The sequence below is a fragment of the Melospiza melodia genome, chromosome 13 (assembly GCF_035770615.1).
Source record: "Melospiza melodia melodia isolate bMelMel2 chromosome 13, bMelMel2.pri, whole genome shotgun sequence".
Lineage (NCBI taxonomy): Eukaryota > Metazoa > Chordata > Aves > Passeriformes > Passerellidae > Melospiza > Melospiza melodia.
This window is the reverse complement of record NC_086206.1, coordinates 1,112,014-1,128,310: the sequence shown is the minus strand read 5'-3', so window position 1 is coordinate 1,128,310 and position 16,297 is coordinate 1,112,014.

Below are 16,297 nucleotides of genomic sequence, written 5' to 3'. Positions count from 1 at the left end.
CCGCTTCTGGATGGCAGATTGCAGGACGCACTTGGTACTATCAAACCAGCCCAACTTGGCACTGGTGGCACCTTGGGTCTGGGAACCATCCTGCGTATCGTGGAATCTAATTAGCCAGCCGGCCACTCCCAGCCACAGGCCCCCAAACACAAACAACGGCGCTTTTCCCTGGAAAACAAAACTCGCCTGCCAACTTTTTGATGGCAGATTGCAGGAGCCACTTGGTACTATCAAACCAGCCCAACTTGGCATGGCTGCCACCATGGGTCTGGTCACCATCCTGCCTATCGTAGCTTTTCAGGAGCCAGCCAGTCACTCCCAGCTATAGGCCCCCAGACACAAACCTCGGCCCGTTTCCCTGGCAAAAAAAAGTAAGCTGCCCCGCTTCTGGAAGGCCGATTGCAGGAACCACTTGGTACTATCAAACCAGCCCGACTTGGAACTGGTGCCACCTTGGGTGTGGGAACCATGCTGCGTATCGTGGATTCTAATTAGCCAGCCGGCCACTCCCAGCCACAGGCCCCCAAACACAAACAACGGCGCTTTTCCCTGGAAAAAAAAACTCGCCTGCCAGCATTTGATGGCAGATTGCAGGAGCCACTTGGTACTATCAAACCAGCCCAACTTGGCACTGGTGCCACCATGGGTCTGGTCACCATCCTGCCTATCGTAGCTTTTCAGGAGCCAGCCGGTCACTCCCAGCCATAGGCCCCCAGACACAAAGCTCGGCCCGTTTCCCTGGCAAACAAAAGTAAGCTGCCCCGCTTCTGGATGGCAGATTGCAGGAGCCACTTTGCACCATCAACCAGCCCGACTTGGCACTGGTGCCACCTCTGGTCTGGGAACCATCCTGCATATCGTGGGTTCTAAGGAGCCAGCCGGCCACTCCCAGCGACATGCCCCCAAACACAAACAACGGTGCTTTTCCCTGGAAAACAAAACTCGCCTGCCAACTTTTTGATGGCAGATTGCAGGAGCCACTTGGTACTATCAAACCGCCCAACTTGGCACTGGTGCCACCATGGGTCTGGTCACCATCCTGCCTATCGTAGCTTTTCAGGAGCCAGCCGGTCACTCCCAGCCATAGGCCCCCAGACACAAACCTCGGCCCATTTCCCTGGCAAACAAAAGTAAGCTGCCCCGCTTCTGGATGGCAGATTGCAGGAGCCTCTTGGTACTATCAAACCAGCCCGACTTGTCACTGGTGCCACCTCTGGCCTGTGAACCACCCTGCGTATCGTAGACTCTTAGGAGCCAGCCGGCCACTCCCAGCCACAGGCCCCCAGACAAAATCCTAGGTCCGTTTCCCTGGCAAACAAAAGTAAGCTGCCCCGTTTCTGGATGGCAGATTGCAGGAGCCACTTGGTACTATCAAACCAGCCCGACTTGGCACTGGTGCCACCTCTGGTCTGGGAACCATCCTGCGTATCGTGGATTTTCAGGAGCCAGCCGGCCACTGCCAGCCACAGGCCCCCAAACACAAACAACGGCGCTTTTCCCTGGAAAACAAAACTCGCCTGCCAACTTTTTGATGGCAGATTGCAGGAGCCACTTGGTACTATCAAATCAGCCCAACTTGGCACTGCTGCCACCATGGGTCTGGTCACCATACTGCCTATCGTAGCTTTTCAGGAGCCAGCCGCTCAATCCCAGCCATAGGCCCCCAGACACAAACCTCGGCCCGTTTCCCTGGCAAACAAAAGTAAGCTGCCCCGTTTCTGGATGGCAGATTGCAGGAGCCACTTGGTACTATCAAACCAGCCCGACATGGCACTGGTGCCACCTCTGGTCTGGGAACCATCCTGCGTATCGTGGAATCTAATTAGCCAGCCGGCCACTCCCAGCCACAGGCCCCCAAACACAAACAATGGCGCTTTTCCCTGGAAAACAAAACTCGCCTGCCAACTTTTTGATGGCAGATTGCAGGAGCCACTTGGTACTATCAAACCAGCCCAACTTGGCACGGCTGCCACCATGAGTCTGGTCACCATCCTGCCTATCGTAGCTTTTCAGGAGCCAGCCAGTCACTCCCAGCCATAGGCCCCCAGACACAAACCTCGGCCCGTTTCCCTGGCAAAAAAAAGTAAGCTGCCCCGCTTCTGGACGGCCGATTGCAGGAACCACTTGGTACTATCAAACCAGCCCAACTTGGAACTGGTGCCACCTCTGGTCTGGGAACCATGCTGCGTATCGTGGATTCTAATTAGCCAGCCGGCCACTCCCAGCCACAGGCCCCCAAACACAAACAACGGCGCTTTTCCCTGGAATAAAAAACTCGCCTGCCAGCATTTGATGGCAGATTGCAGGAGCCACTTGGTACTATCAAACCAGCCCAACTTGGCACTGGTGCCACCATGGGTCTGGTCACCATCCTGCCTATCGTAGCTTTTCAGGAGCCAGCCAGTCACTCCCAGCCATAGGCCCCGAGACACAAACCTCGGCCCGTTTCCCTGGCAAACAAAAGTAAGCTGCCCCGCTTCTGGATGGCAGATTGCAGGAGCCACTTGGAACTATAAAACCAGCCCGACATGGCACTGGTGCCACCTCTGGTCTGGGAACCATCCTGCGTATCGTGGATTCTAATTAGCCAGCCGGCCACTCCCAGCCACAGGCCCCCAAACACAAACAATGGCGCTTTTCCCTGGAAAACAAAACTCGCCTCCCAACTTTTTGATGGCAGATTGCAGGAGCCACTTGGTACTATCAAACCAGCCCAACTTGGCACTGCTGCCACCATGGGCCTGGTCACCATCCTGCCTAACGTAGCTTTTCAGGAGCCAGCCGGTCACTCCCAGCCATAGGCCCCCAGACACAAACCTCGGCCCGTTTCCCTGGCAAACAAAAGTAAGCTGCCCCGCTTCTGGATGGCAGATTGCAGGAGCCACTTTGCACCATCAAAGCAGCCCGACTTGGCACTGGTGCCACCTCTGGTCTGGGAACCATGCTGCGTATCGTGGATTCTAATTAGCCAGCCGGCCACTCCCAGCCACAGGCCCCCAAACACAAACAATGGCGCTTTTCCCTGGAAAACAAAACTCGCCTGCCAACTTTTTGATGGCAGATTGCAGGAGCCACTTGGTACTATCAAACCAGCCCAACTTGGCACTGGTGCCACCATGGGTCTGGTCACCATCCTGCCTATCGTAGCTTTTCAGGAGCCAGCCGCTCAATCCCAGCCATAGGCCCCGAGACACAAACCTCGGCCCGTTTCCCTGGCAAACAAAAGTAAGCTGCCCCGTTTCTGGATGGTAGATTGCAGGAGCCACTTGGTACTATCAAACCGCCCAACTTGGCACTGGTGCCACCTCTAGGTCTGGGAACCATCCTGCGTATCTTAGGTTCAAAGGAGCCAGCCGGTCACTCCCAGCCACAGGCCCCCAAACAAAAACAGCGGCGCTTTTCCCTGGAAAACAAAACTCGCCTGCCAACTTTTTGATGGCAGATTGCAGGAGCCACTTGGTACTATCAAACCAGCCCAACATGGCACTGGTGCCACCATGGGTCTGGTCACCATCCTGCCTATCCTAGCTTTTCAGGAGCCAGCCAGTCACTCCCAGCCATAGGCCCCGAGACACAAACCTCGGCCCGTTTCCCTGGCAATAAAAAGTAAGCTGCCCCGCTTCTGGATGCCATATTGCAGGACGCACTTTGTATAATCAAACCAGCCCGACATGGCACTGGTGCCACCTCTGGTCTGGGAACCATCCTGCGTATCGTGGATTCTAAGGAGCCAGCCGGCCACTCCCAGCCACAGGCCCCCAAACACAAACAATGGCGCTTTTCCCTGGAAAACAAAACTCGCCTGCCAACTTTTTGATGGCAGATTGCAGGAGCCACTTGGTACTATCAAACCAGCCCAACTTGGCACTGGTGCCACCATGGGTCTGGTCACCATCCTGCCTATCGTAGCTTTTCAGGAGCCAGCCGCTCAATCCCAGCCATAGGCCCTGAGACACAAACCTCGGCCCGTTTCCCTGGCAAACAAAAGTAAGCTGCCCCGTTTCTGGATGGTAGATTGCAGGAGCCACTTGGTACTATCAAACCAGCCCGACATGGCACTGGTGCCACCTCTAGGTCTGGGAACCATCCTGCGTATCTTAGGTTCAAAGGAGCCAGCGGGCCACTCCCAGCCACAGGCCCCCAAACAAAAACAGCGGCGCTTTTCCCTGGAAAACAAAACTCGCCAGCCAACTTTTTGATGGCAGATTGCAGGAGCCACTTGGTACTATCAAACCAGCCCAACTTGGTACTGCTGCCACCATGGGTCTGGTCACCATCCTGCCTATGGTAGCTTTTCAGGAGCCAGACGGTCACTCCCAGCCATAGGCCCCCAGACAAAATCCTAGGACTGTTTCCCTGGCAAACAAAAGTAAGCTGCCCCACTTCTGGATGGCAGATTGCAGGACGCACTTGGTACTATCAAACCAGCCAAACTTGGCACTGGTGCCACCTTGGGTCTGGGAACCATGCTGCGTATCGTGGATTCTAATTAGCCAGCCGGCCACTCCCAGCCACAGGCCCCCAAACACAAACAACAGCGCTTTTCCCTGGAAAACAAAACTCGCCTGCCAACTTTTTGATGGCAGATTGCAGGAGCCACTTGGTACTATCAAACCAGCCCAACATGGCACTGGTGCCACCATGGGTCTGGTCACCATCCTGCCTATCCTAGCTTTTCAGGAGCCAGCCAGTCACTCCCAGCCATAGGCCCCGAGACACAAACCTCGGCCCGTTTCCCTGGCAATAAAAAGTAAGCTGCCCCGCTTCTGGATGGCAGATTGCAGGACGCACTTGGTACTATCAAACCAGCCCGACATGGCACTGGTGCCACCTCTGGTCTGGGAACCATCCTGCGTATCGTGGATTCTAATTAGCCAGCCGGCCACTCCCAGCCACAGGCCCCCAGACACAAACAATGGCGCTTTTCCCTGGAAAACAAAACTCGCCTGCCAACTTTTTGATGGCAGATTGCAGGAGCCACTTGGTACTATCAAACCAGCCCAACATGGCACTGGTGCCACCATGGGTCTGGTCACCATCCTGCCTATCCTAGCTTTTCAGGAGCCAGCCAGTCACTCCCAGCCATAGGCCCCGAGACACAAACCTCGGCCCGTTTCCCTGGCAAACAAAAGTAAGCTGCCCCGCTTCTGGATGCCATATTGCAGGACGCACATTGTATAATCAAACCAGCCCGACATGGCACTGGTGCCACCTCTGGTCTGGGAACCATCCTGCGTATCGTGGATTCTAATTAGCCAGCCGGCCACTCCCAGCCACAGGCCCCCAAACACAAACAATGGCGCTTTTCCCTGGAAAACAAAACTCGCCTCCCAACTTTTTGATGGCAGATTGCAGGAGCCACTTGGTACTATCAAACCAGCCCAACTTGGCACTGCTGCCACCATGGGCCTGGTCACCATCCTGCCTAACGTAGCTTTTCAGGAGCCAGCCGCTCAATCCCAGCCATAGGCTTCGGGACACAAACCTCGGCCCGTTTCCCTGGCAAACAAAAGTAAGCTGCCCCGCTTCTGGATGGCAGATTGCAGGAGCCACTTCGCACCATCAAAGCAGCCCGACTTGGCACTGGTGCCACCTCTGGTCTGGGAACCATCCTGCGTATCGTGGATTCTAAGGAGCCAGCCGGCCACTCCCAGCCACAGGCCCCCAAACACAAACAATGGCGCTTTTCCCTGGAAAACAAAACTCGCCTGCCAACTTTTTGATGGCAGATTGCAGGAGCCACTTGGTACTATCAAACCAGCCCAACTTGGCACTGGTGCCACCATGGGTCTGGTCACCATCCTGCCTATCGTAGCTTTTCAGGAGCCAGCCGCTCAATCCCAGCCATAGGCCCTGAGACACAAACCTCGGCCCGTTTCCCTGGCAAACAAAAGTAAGCTGCCCCGTTTCTGGATGGTAGATTGCAGGAGCCACTTGGTACTATCAAACCAGCCCGACATGGCACTGGTGCCACCTCTAGGTCTGGGAACCATCCTGCGTATCTTAGGTTCAAAGGAGCCAGCCGGCCACTCCCAGCCACAGGCCCCCAAACAAAAACAGCGGCGCTTTTCCCTGGAAAACAAAACTCGCCAGCCAACTTTTTGATGGCAGATTGCAGGAGCCACTTGGTACTATCAAACCAGCCCAACTTGGTACTGCTGCCACCCTGGGTCTGGTCACCATCCTGCCTATGGTAGCTTTTCAGGAGCCAGACGGTCACTCCCAGCCATAGGCCCCCAGACAAAATCCTAGGACTGTTTCCCTGGCAAACAAAAGTAAGCTGCCCCACTTCTGGATGGCAGATTGCAGGACGCACTTGGTACTATCAAACCAGCCAAACTTGGCACTGGTGCCACCTTGGGTCTGGGAACCATCCTGCGTATCGTGGATTCTAATTAGCCAGCCGGCCACTCCCAGCCACAGGCCCCCAAACACAAACAACAGCGCTTTTCCCTGGAAAACAAAACTCGCCTGCCAACTTTTTGATGGCAGATTGCAGGAGCCACTTGGTACTATCAAACCAGCCCAACATGGCACTGGTGCCACCATGGGTCTGGTCACCATCCTGCCTATCCTAGCTTTTCAGGAGCCAGCCAGTCACTCCCAGCCATAGGCCCCGAGACACAAACCTCGGCCCGTTTCCCTGGCAATAAAAAGTAAGCTGCCCCGCTTCTGGATGGCAGATTGCAGGAGCCACTTGGTACTATCAAACCAGCCCGACATGGCACTGGTGCCACCTCTGGTCTGGGAACCATCCTGCGTATCGTGGATTCTAATTAGCCAGCCGGCCACTCCCAGCCACAGGCCCCCAAACACAAACAATGGCGCTTTTCCCTGGAAAACAAAACTCGCCTGCCAACTTTTTGATGGCAGATTGCAGGAGACACTTGGTACTATCAAACCAGCCCAACTTGGCACTGCTGCCACCATGGGCCTGGTCACCATCCTGCCTAACGTAGTTTTCAGGAGCCAGCCACTCAATCCCAGCCATAGGCCCCGAGACACAAACCTCGGCCCGTTTCCCTGGCAAACAAATGTAAGCTACCCCACTTCTGGATGGCAGATTGCAGGAGCCACTTTGCACCATCAAACTAGCCCGACTTGGCACTGGTGCCACCTCTGGTCTGGGAACCATCCTGCGTATCGTGGATTCTAAGGAGCCAGCCGTACACTCCCAGCCACAGGCCCCCAAACACAAACAACAGCGCGTTTCCCTGGAAAACAAAACTCGCCTGCCAACTTTTTGATGGCAGATTGCAAGAGCCACTTGGTACTATCAAACCAGCCCAACTTGGCACTGCTGCCACCATGGGTCTGGTCACCATCCTGCCTACCGTAGCTTTTCAGGAGCCAGCCCCCCAATACCAGCCTTAGGCCCCGAGACACAAACCTCGGCCCGTTTCCCTGGCAAACAAAAGTAAGCTGCCCCGTTTCTGCATGGCAGATTGCAGGAGCCACTTGGTACTATCAAACCAGCCCGACATGGCACTGGTGCCACCTCTGGTCTGGGAACCATCCTGCGTATCGTAGGTTCAAAGGAGCCAGCCGGCCACTCCCAGCCACAGGCCCCCAAACACAAACAACGGCGCTTTTCCCTGGAAAACAAAACTCGCCTGCCAACATTATGATGGCAGATTGCAGGAGCCACTTGGTACTATCAAACCAGCCAAACTTGGCACGGCAGCCACCATGGGTCTGGTCACCATCCTGCCTATCGTAGCTTTTCAGGAGCCAGCCGGTCACTCCCAGTCATAGGCCCCCAGACACAAACCTCGGCCCGTTTCCCTCGCAAACAAAAGTAGGCATCCCCGCTTCTGGATGGCAGATTGCAGGACGCACTTGGTACTATCAAACCAGCCCAACTTGGCACTGGTGCCACCTTGGGTCTGGGAACCATGCTGCCTATCGTGGATTCTAATTAGCCAGCCGGCCACTGCCAGCCACAGGCCCCCAAACACAAACAACGGCGCTTTTCCCTGGAAAACAAAACTCGCCTGCCAACTTTTTGATGGCAGATTGCAGGAGCCACTTGGTACTATCAAAGCAGCCCAACTTGGCACTGGTGCCACCATGGGTCTGGTCACCATCCTGCCTATCGTAGCTTTTCAGGAGCCAGACGGTCACTCCCAGCCATAGGCCCCGAGACACAAACCTCGGCCCGTTTCCCAGGCAAAAAAAAGTAAGCTGCCCCGCTTCTGGATGGCAGATTGCAGGAGCCACTTTGTACTATCAAACCAGCCCGACATGGCACTGGTGCCACCTCTGGTCTGGGACCATGCTGCGTATCGTGGATTCTAATTAGCCAGCCGGCCACTCCCAGCCACAGGCCCCCAAACACAAACAACGGCGCTTTTCCCTGGAAAACAAAACTCGCCTGCCAACATTTGATGGCAGCTTGCAGGAGCCACTTGGTACTATCAAACCAGCCCAACTTGGCACTGGTGCCATCATGGGTCTGGTCACCATCCTGCCTATCGTAGCTTTTCAGGAGCCAGCCGGTCACTCCCAGCCATAGGCCCCCAGACACAAACCTCGGCCCGTTTCCCTGGCAAACAAAAGTAAGCTACCCCACTTCTGGATGGCAGATTGCAGGAGCCACTTTGCACCATCAAACTAGCCCGACTTGGCACTGGTGCCACCTCTGGTCTGGGAACCATCCTGCGTATCGTGGATTCTAATTAGCCAGCCGGCCACTCCCAGCCACAGGCCCCCAAACACAAACAACTGCGCTTTTCCCTGGAAAAAAAAACTCGCCTGCCAGCATTTGATGGCAGATTGCAGGAGCCACTTGGTACTATCAAACCAGCCCAACTTGGCACTGCTGCCACCATGGGTCTGGTCACCATCCTGCCTATCGTAGCTTTTCAGGAGCCAGCCAGTCACTCCCAGCCATAGGCCCCCAGACACAAAGCTCGGCCCGTTTCCCTGGCAAACAAAAGTAAGCTGCCCCGCTTCTGGATGGCAGATTGCAGGACACACTTGGTACTATCAAATCAGCCCAACTTGGCACTGGTGCCACCTTGGGTCTGGGAACCATCCTGCGTATCGTGGATTCTAATTAGCCAGCCGGCCACTCCCAGCCACAGGCCCCCAAACACAAACAATGGCGCTTTTCCCTGGAAAACAAAACTCGCCTCCCAACTTTTTGATGGCAGATTGCAGGAGCCACTTGGTACTATCAAACCAGCCCAACTTGGCACTGCTGCCACCATGGGCCTGGTCACCATCCTGCCTAACGTAGCTTTTCAGGAGCCAGCCGCTCAATCCCAGCCATAGGATTCGGGACACAAACCTCGGCCCGTTTCCCTGGCAAACAAAAGTAAGCTGCCCCGCTTCTGGATTGCAGATTGCAGGAGCCACTTTGCACCATCAAAGCTGCCCGACTTGGCACTGGTGCCATCTCTGGTCTGGGAACCATCCTGCGTATCGTGGATTCTAAGGAGCCAGCTGGCCACTCCCAGCCACAGGCCCCCAAACACAAACAATGGCGCTTTTCCCTGGAAAACCAAACTCGCCTGCCAACTTTTTGATGGCAGATTGCAGGAGCCACTTGGTACTATCAAACCAGCCCAACTTGGCACTGCTGCCACCATGGGTCTGGTCACCATCCTGCCTATCGTAGCTTTTCAGGAGCCAGCCGCTCAATCCCAGCCAAAGGCCCTGAGACACAAACCTCGGCCCGTTTCCCTGGCAAACAAAAGTAAGCTGCCCCGTTTCTGGATGGTAGATTGCAGGAGCCACTTGGTACTATCAAACCAGCCCGACATGGCACTGGTGCCACCTCTAGGTCTGGGAACCATCCTGCGTATCTTAGGTTCAAAGGAGCCAGCTGGCCACTCCCAGCCACAGGCCCCCAAACAAAAACAGCGGCGCTTTTCCCTGGAAAACAAAACTCGCCAGCCAACTTTTTGATGGCAGATTGCAGGAGCCACTTGGTACTATCAAACCAGCCCAACTTGGTACTGCTGCCACCATGGGTCTGGTCACCATCCTGCCTATGGTAGCTTTTCAGGAGCCAGACGGTCACTCCCACCCATAGATCCCCAGACAAAATACTAGGACTGTTTCCCTGGCAAACAAAAGTAAGCTGCCCCACTTCTGGATGGTAGATTGCAGGAGCCACATGGTATTATCAAACCAGCCCGACATGGCACTGGTGCCACCTCTAGGTCTGGGAACCATCCTGCGTATCGTGGATTCTAAGGAGCCAGCCGGCAACTCCCAGCCACAGGCCTCCAAACACAAACAACGGCGCTTTTCCCTGGAAAACAAAACTCGCCTGCCAACATTTTGATGGCAGATTGCAGGAGCCGCTTGGTATTATCAAACCAGCCCAACATGGCACTGGTGCCACCATGTGTCTGGTCACCATCCTGCCTATCGTAGCTTTTCAGGAGCCAGCCAGTCACTCCCAGCCATAGGCCCCCAGACAGAAACGTCGGCCCGTTTCCCTGGCAAACAAAAGTAAGCTGCCCCGCTTCTGGATGGCAGATTGCAGGAGCCACTTTGCACCATCAAACCAGCCCGACTTGGCACTGGTGCCACCTCTGGTCTGGGAACCATCCTGCGTATCGTGGGTTTTAAGGAGCCAGCCGGCCACTCCCCGCGACATGCCCCCAAACACAAACAACGGCGCTTTTCCCTGGAAAACAAAACTCGCCTGCCAACTTTTTGATGGCAGATTGCAGGAGCCACTTGGTACTATCAAACCGCCCAACTTGGCACTGGTGCCACCATGGGTCTGGTCACCATCCTGCCTATCGTAGCTTTTCAGGAGCCAGCCGGTCACTCCCAGCCATAGGCCCCCAGACACAAACCTCGGCCCATTTCCCTGGCAAACAAAAGTAAGCTGCCCCGCTTCTGGATGGCAGATTGCAGGAGCCACTTGGTACTATCAAACCAGCCCGACTTGTCACTGGTGCCACCTCTGGCCTGGGAACCACCCTGCGTATCGTAGACTCTTAGGAGCCAGCCGGCCACTCCCAGCCACAGGCCCCCAGACAAAATCCTAGGACCGTTTCCCTGGCAAACAAAAGTAAGCTGCCCCGCTTATGGATGGCAGATTGCAGGAGCCACTTGGTACTATCAAACCAGCCCGACTTGGCACTGGTGCCACCTCTGGTCTGGGAACCATCCTGCGTATCGTGGATTTTCAGGAGCCAGCCGGCCACTGCCAGCCACAGGCCCCCAAACACAAACAACGGCGCTTTTCCCTGGAAAACAAAACTCGCCTGCCAACTTTTTGATGGCAGATTGCAGGAGCCACTTGGTACTATCAAACCAGCCCAACTTGGCACTGCTGCCACCATGGGTCTGGTCACCATCCTGCCTATCGTAGCTTTTCAGGAGCCAGCCGCTCAATCCCAGCCATAGGCCCCGAGACACAAACCTCGGCCCGTTTCCCTGGCAAACAAAAGTAAGCTGCCCCGTTTCTGGATGGCAGATTGCAGGAGCCACTTGGTACTATCAAACCAGCCCGACATGGCACTGGTGCCACCTCTGGTCTGGGAACCATCCTGCGTATCGTAGGTTCAAAGGAGCCAGCCGGCCACTCCCAGCCACAGGCCCCCAAACACAAACAATGGCGCTTTTCCCTGGAAAACAAAACTCGCCTGCCAACTTTTTGATGGCAGATTGCAGGAGCCACTTGGTACTATCAAACCAGCCCAACTTGGCACGGCTGCCACCATGGGTCTGGTCACCATCCTGCCTATCGTAGCTTTTCAGGAGCCAGCCGGTCACTCCCAGTCATAGGCCCCCAAACACAAACCTCGGCCCGTTTCCCTCGCAAACAAAAGTAGGCATCCCCGCTTCTGGATGGCAGATTGCAGGACGCACTTGGTACTATCAAACCAGCCCAACTTGGCACTGGTGGCACCTTGGGTCTGGGAACCATCCTGCGTATCGTGGAATCTAATTAGCCAGCCGGCCACTCCCAGCCACAGGCCCCCAAACACAAACAAAGGCGCTTTTCCCTGGAAAACAAAACTCGCCTGCCAACTTTTTGATGGCAGATTGCAGGAACCACTTGGTACTATCAAACCAGCCCGACTTGGAACTGGTGCCACCACTGGTCTGGGAACCATGCTGCGTATCGTGGATTCTAATTAGCCAGCCGGCCACTCCCAGCCACAGGCCCCCAAACACAAACAACGGCGCTTTTCCCTGGAAAAAAAAACTCGCCTGCCAGCATTTGATGGCAGATTGCAGGAGCCACTTGGTACTATCAAACCAGCCCAACTTGGCACTGGTGCCACCATGGGTCTGGTCACCATCCTGCCTATCGTAGCTTTTCAGGAGCCAGCCAGTCACTCCCAGCCATAGGCCCCCAGACACAAAGCTCGGCCCGTTTCCCTGGCAAACAAAAGTAAGCTGCCCCGCTTCTGGATGGCAGATTGCAGGACACACTTGGTACTATCAAATCAGCCCAACTTGGCACTGGTGCCACCTTGGGTCTGGGAACCATCCTGCGTATCGTGGATTCTAAGGAGCCAGCCGGCCACTCCCAGCCACAGGCCCCCAAACAAAAACAACGGCGCTTTTCCCTGGAAAACAAAACTCGCCTGCCAACTTTTTGATGGCAGATTGCAGGAGCCACTTGGTACTATCAAACCAGCCCAACTTGGCACTGGTGCCACCATGGGTCTGGTCACCATCCTGCCTATCGTAGCTTTTCAGGAGCCAGCCAGTCACTCCCAGCCATAGGCCCCGAGACACAAACCTCGGCCCGTTTCCCTGGCAAACAAAAGTAAGCTGCCCCGCTTCTGGATGGCAGATTGCAGGAGCCACTTGGAACTATAAAACCAGCCCGACATGGCACTGGTGCCACCTCTGGTCTGGGAACCGTCCTGCGTATCGTGGATTCTAATTAGCCAGCCGGCCACTCCCAGCCACAGGCCCCCAAACACAAACAATGGCGCTTTTCCCTGGAAAACAAAACTCGCCTCCCAACTTTTTGATGGCAGATTGCAGGAGCCACTTGGTACTATCAAACCAGCCCAACTTGGCACTGCTGCCACCATGGGCCTGGTCACCATCCTGCCTAACGTAGCTTTTCAGGAGCCAGCCGCTCAATCCCAGCCATAGGCTTCGGGACACAAACCTCGGCCCGTTTCCCTGGCAAACAAAAGTAAGCTGCCCCGCTTCTGGATGGCAGATTGCAGGAGCCACTTTGCACCATCAAAGCTGCCCGACTTGGCACTGGTGCCATCTCTAGTCTGGGAACCATCCTGCGTATCGTGGATTCTAAGGAGCCAGCCGGCCACTCCCAGCCACAGGCCCCCAAACACAAACAATGGCGCTTTTCCCTGGAAAACAAAACTCGCCTGCCAACTTTTTGATGGCAGATTGCAGGAGCCACTTGGTACTATCAAACCAGCCCAACTTGGCACTGGTGCCACCATGGGTCTGGTCACCATCCTGCCTATCGTAGCTTTTCAGGAGCCAGCCGCTCAATCCCAGCCAAAGGCCCTGAGACACAAACCTCGGCCCGTTTCCCTGGCAAACAAAACTAAGCATCCCCGCTTCTGGATGGTAGATTGCAGGAGCCACTTGGTACTATCAAACCAGCCCGACATGGCACTGGTGCCACCTCTAGGTCTGGGAACCATCCTGCGTATCTTAGGTTCAAAGGAGCCAGCCGGCCACTCCCAGCCACAGGCCCCCAAACAAAAACAGCGGCGCTTTTCCCTGGAAAACAAAACTCGCCAGCCAACTTTTTGATGGCAGATTGCAGGAGCCACTTGGTACTAACAAACCAGCCCAACTTGGTACTGCTGCCACCATGGGTCTGGTCACCATCCTGCCTATGGTAGCTTTTCAGGAGCCAGACGGTCACTCCCAGCCATAGGCCCCCAGACAAAATCCTAGGACTGTTTCCCTGGCAAACAAAAGTAAGCTGCCCCACTTCTGGATGGCAGATTGCAGGACGCACTTGGTACTATCAAACCAGCCAAACTTGGCACTGGTGCCACCTTGGGTCTGGGAACCATGCTGCGTATCGTGGATTCTAATTAGCCAGCCGGCCACTCCCAGCCACAGGCCCCCAAACACAAACAACAGCACTTTTCCCTGGAAAACAAAACTCGCCTGCCAACTTTTTGATGGCAGATTGCAGGAGTCACTTGGTACTATCAAACCAGCCCAACATGGCACTGGTGCCACCATGGGTCTGGTCACCATCCTGCCTATCCTAGCTTTTCAGGAGCCAGCCAGTCACTCCCAGCCATAGGCCCCGAGACACAAACCTCGGCCCGTTTCCCTGGCAATAAAAAGTAAGCTCCCCGCTTCTGGATGCCATATTGCAGGACGCACTTTGTATAATCAAACCAGCCCGACATGGCACTGGTGCCACCTCTGGTCTGGGAACCATCCTGCGTATCGTGGATTCTAATTAGCCAGCCGGCCACTCCCAGCCACAGGCCCCCAAACACAAACAATGGCGCTTTTCCCTGGAAAACAAAACTCGCCTACCAACTTTTTGATGGCAGATTGCAGGAGCCGCTTGGTACTATCAAACCAGCCCGACATGGCACTGGTGCCACCTCTAGGTCTGGGAACCATCCTGCGTATCTTAGGTTCAAAGGAGCCAGCTGGCCACTCCCAGCCACAGGCCCCCAAACAAAAACAGCGGCGCTTTTCCCTGGAAAACAAAACTCGCCTGCCAACTTTTTGATGGCAGATTGCAGGAGCCACTTGGTACTCTCAAACCGCCCAACTTGGCACTGGTGCCACCATGGGTCTGGTCACCATCCTGCCTATCGTAGCTTTTCAGGAGCCAGCCGGTCACTCCCAGCCATAGGCCCCCAGACACAAACCTCGGCCCATTTCCCTGGCAAACAAAAGTAAGCTGCCCCGCTTCTGGATGGCAGATTGCAGGAGCCACTTGGTACTATCAAACCAGCCCGACTTGTCACTGGTGCCACCTCTGGCCTGGGAACCACCCTGCGTATCGTAGACTCTTAGGAGCCAGCCGGCCACTCCCAGCCACAGGCCCCCAGACAAAATCCTAGGACCGTTTCCCTGGCAAACAAAAGTAAGGTGCCCCGCTTATGGATGGCAGATTGCAGGAGCCACTTGGTACTATCAAACCAGCCCGACTTGGCACTGGTGCCACCTCTGGTCTGGGAACCATCCTGCGTATCGTGGATTTTCAGGAGCCAGCCGGCCACTGCCAGCCACAGGCCCCCAAACACAAACAACGGCGCTTTTCCCTGGAAAACAAAACTCGCCTGCCAACTTTTTGATGGCAGATTGCAGGAGCCACTTGGTACTATCAAACCAGCCCAACTTGGCACGGCAGCCACCATGGGTCTGGTCACCATCCTGCCTATCGTAGCTTTTCAGGAGCCAGCCGCTCAATCCCAGCCATAGGCCCCGAGACACAAACCTCGGCCCGTTTCCCTGGCAAACAAAAGTAAGCTGCCCCGTTTCTGGATGGCAGATTGCAGGAGCCACTTGGTACTATCAAACCAGCCCGACATGGCACTGGTGCCACCTCTGGTCTGGGAACCATCCTGCGTATCGTAGGTTCAAAGGAGCCAGCCGGCCACTCCCAGCCACAGGCCCCCAAACACAAACAACGGCGCTTTTCCCTGGAAAACAAAACTCGCCTGCCAACTTTTTGATGGCAGATTGCAGGAGCCACTTGGTACTATCAAACCAGCCCAACTTGGCACGGCTGCCACCATGGGTCTGGTCACCATCCTGCCTATCGTAGCTTTTCAGGAGCCAGCCGGTCACTCCCAGTCATAGGCCCCCAGACACAAACCTCGGCCCGTTTCCCTCGCAAACAAAAGTAGGCATCCCCGCTTCTGGATGGCAGATTGCAGGACGCACTTGGTACTATCAAACCAGCCCAACTTGGCACTGGTGGCACCTTGGGTCTGGGAACCATCCTGCGTATCGTGGAATCTAATTAGCCAGCCGGCCACTCCCAGCCACAGGCCCCCAAACACAAACAAAGGCGCTTTTCCCTGGAAAACAAAACTCGCCTGCCAACTTTTTGATGGCAGATTTCAGGAGCCACTTGGTCCTATCAAACCAGCCCAACTTGGCACTGGTGCCACCATGGGTCTGGTCACCATCCTGCCTATCGTAGCTTTTCAGGAGCCAGCCAGTCACTCCCAGCCATAGGCCCCCAGACACAAACCTCGGCCCGTTTCCCTGGCAAAAAAAAGTAAGCTGCCCCGCTTCTGGAAGGCCGATTGCAGGAACCACTTGGTACTATCAAACCAGCCCGACTTGGAACTGGTGCCACCTCTGGTCTGGGAACCATGCTGCGTATCGTGGATTCTAA